Here is a 3,868-nt window from a genome sequence, read left to right as displayed (position 1 = left end):
TCCTATCCTCTATCGTTTAATATCCTCTATCCTATCCTATCCTCTATCGTATCCTATCCTCCATCCTATCCTATCCTCTATCCTATATTGTCCTCTATCCTATCCCATCCTCTATCCTATCCTATCCTCTATCCTATCCTATCCTCTATCCTATCCTATCCTCTATCGTATCCTATTCTCTATCCTATCCTATCCTCTATCCTATCCTATCCTCTATCGTATCCTACCCTCTATCGTATCCTCTATCATATCCTATCCTCTATCCTATCCTATCCTCTATCCTATCCTTATCCTCTATCGTATCCTATCCCCTATCCTATCCAATCCTCTATCCTATCCTATCCGCTATCCTATCCAATCCTATATCCTATTCTCTATCCTATCCTATCCTCTATCCTATCCTATCCTTTATCGTATCCTATCCTCTATCCTATTAAATCCTATATCGGATCCTCTATCCTATCCTATCCTCTATCGTATCCTATCCTCTATCCTATCCTATCCTGTATCCTATCCCATCCTCTATCCTATCCTATCCTCTATCCTATCCTATCCTCTATCCTATCCTTTCCTCTATCCTATCCTATTCTCTATCCTATCCTATCCTCTATCCTATCCTATTCTCTATCCTATCCTATCCTCTATCCTATCCTATCCTCTATCCTATCCTATCCTCTATCCTATCCTATCCTCTATCCTATCCTATCCTCTATCCTATCCTATCCTCTATCGTATCCTATCCTCTATCCTATCCTATCCTCTATACTATCCTATCCTCTATCCTATCCTATCCTCTATCCCATCCTATTCTCTATCCTATCCTATCCTCTATCCTATCCTATCCTCTATCATATCCTATCCTCTATCCTATCCTATCCTGTATCCTATCCTATCCTCTATCCTATCCTATCCTCTATCCTATATTATCCTCTATCCTATCCTATCCTCTATCCTATCCTATCCTCTATCCTATCCTATCCTCTATCCTATCCTATCCTCTATCCTATCCTATCCTCTATCCTATCCTATCCTCTATCCTATCCTATCCTCTATCCTATCCTATCCTCTATCCTATCCTATCCTCTATCCTATCCTATCCTCTATCCTATCCCATCCTCTATCGTATCCTATCCTCTATCCTATCCTATCCTCTATCCTATCCTATCCTCTATCCCATCCTATCCTCTATCCTATTCTATCCTCTATCCTATCCAATCCTATATCCTATTCTCTATCCTATCCAATCCCCTATCCTATCCTATCCTCTATCCTATCCTATCCTATATCCTATCCTATCCTGTATCATATCCTATCCTCTATCCTATCCTATCCTCTATCCTATTCTATCCTCTATCCTATCCAATCCTATATCCTATTCTCTATCCTATCCTATCCTCTATCGTATCCTATCCCCTATCCTATCCAATCCTCTATCCTATCCTATCCGCTATCCTATCCAATCCTATATCCTATTCTCTATCCTATCCTATCCTCTATCCTATCCTATCCTTTATCGTATCCTATCCTCTATCCTATTAAATCCTATATCGGATCCTCTATCCTATCCTATCCTCTATCGTATCCTATCCTCTATCGTATCCTATCCTCTATCCTATTAAATCCCATATCGTATCCTCTATCCTATCCTATCCTCTATCGTATCCTATCCTCTATCCTATCCTATCCTCTATCCTATTAAATCCTATATCGTATCCTCTATCCTATCCTATCCTCTATCCTATCCTATCCTCTATCCTATCCTATCCTCTATCCTATCCTATCCTCTATCCTATCCTATCCTCTATCCTATCCTATCCTCTATCCTATCCCATCCTCTATCCTATCCTATCCTCTATCCTATCCTATCCTCTATCGTATCCTATCCTCTATCCCATCCTATTCTCTATCCTATCCTATCCTCTATCCTATCCTATCCTCTATCATATCCTATCCTCTATCCTATCCTATCCTGTATCCTATCCTATCCTCTATCCTATCCTATCCTCTATCCTATATTATCCTCTATCCTATCCTATCCTCTATCCTATCCTATCCTCTATCCTATCCTATCCTCTATCCTATCCTATCCTCTATCCTATCCTATCCTCTATCCTATCCTATCCTCTATCCTATCCTATCCTCTATCCTATCCTATCCTCTATCCTATCCTATCCTCTATCCTATCCCATCCTCTATCGTATCCTATCCTCTATCCTATCCTATCCTCTATCCTATCCTATCCTCTATCCCATCCTATCCTCTATCCTATTCTATCCTCTATCCTATCCAATCCTATATCCTATTCTCTATCCTATCCAATCCCCTATCCTATCCTATCCTCTATCCTATCCTATCCTATATCCTATCCTATCCTGTATCATATCCTATCCTCTATCCTATCCTATCCTCTATCCTATTCTATCCTCTATCCTATCCAATCCTATATCCTATTCTCTATCCTATCCTATCCTCTATCGTATCCTATCCCCTATCCTATCCAATCCTCTATCCTATCCTATCCGCTATCCTATCCAATCCTATATCCTATTCTCTATCCTATCCTATCATCTATCCTATCCTATCCTTTATCGTATCCTATCCTCTATCCTATTAAATCCTATATCGGATCCTCTATCCTATCCTATCCTCTATCGTATCCTATCCTCTATCCTATCCTATCCTCTATCCTATCCCATCCTCTATCCTATCCTATCCTCTATCCTATCCTATCCTCTATCCTATCATTTCCTCTATCCTATCCTATTCTCTATCCTATCCTATCCTCTATCCTATCCTATTCTCTATCCTATCCTATCCTCTATCCTATCCTATCCTCTATCCTATCCTATCCTCTATCCTATCCTATCCTCTATCCTATCCTATCCTCTATCCTATCCTATCCTCTATCCTATCCTATCCTCTATCCTATCCTATCCTCTATCCTATCCTATCCTCTATCCTATCCTATCCTCTATCCTATCCTATCCTCTATCCCATCCTATTCTCTATCCTATCCTATCCTCTATCCTATCCTATCCTCTATCCTATCCTCTATCCTATCCTATCCTCTATCCTATCCTATCCTCTATCCTATCCTATCCTCTATCCTATCCTATCCTCTATCCTATCCTATCCTCTATCCTATCCCATCCTCTATCGTATCCTATCCTCTATCCTATCCTATCCTCTATCCTATCCTATCCTCTATCCCATCCTATCCTCTATCCTATTCTATCCTCTATCCTATCCAATCCTATATCCTATTCTCTATCCTATCCAATCCCCTATCCTATCCTATCCGCTATCCTATCCAATCCTATATCCTATCCTCTATCCTATCCTATCCTTTATCGTATCCTATCCTCTATCCTATTAAATCCTATATCGTATCCTCTATCCTATCCTATCCTCTATCGTATCCTATCCTCTATCCTATCCTATCCTCTATCCTATCCTATCCTCTATCCTATCCTATCCTCTATCCTATATTATCCTCTATCCTATCCTATCCTCTATCCTATCCTATCCTCTATCCTATCCTATCCTCTATCCTATCCTATCCTCTATCCTATCCTATCATCTATCCTATCCTATTCTCTATCCTATCCTATCCTCTATCGTATCCTATCCTCTATCCTATTAAATCCTATATCGTATCCTCTATCCTATCCTATCCTCTATCGTTTAATATCCTCTATCCTATCCTATCCTCTATCGTATCCTATCCTCCATCCTATCCTATCCTCTATCCTATATTGTCCTCTATCCTATCCCATCCTCTATCCTATCCTATCCTCTATCCTATCCTATCCTCTATCCTATCCTATCCTCTATCGTATCCTATTCTCTATCCTATCCTATCCTCTAT

This window comes from Halictus rubicundus, unplaced genomic scaffold (genome assembly GCF_050948215.1).
Source record: "Halictus rubicundus isolate RS-2024b unplaced genomic scaffold, iyHalRubi1_principal scaffold0053, whole genome shotgun sequence".
Classification (NCBI taxonomy): domain Eukaryota; kingdom Metazoa; phylum Arthropoda; class Insecta; order Hymenoptera; family Halictidae; genus Halictus; species Halictus rubicundus.
This window is presented reverse-complemented; position numbering follows the sequence as displayed.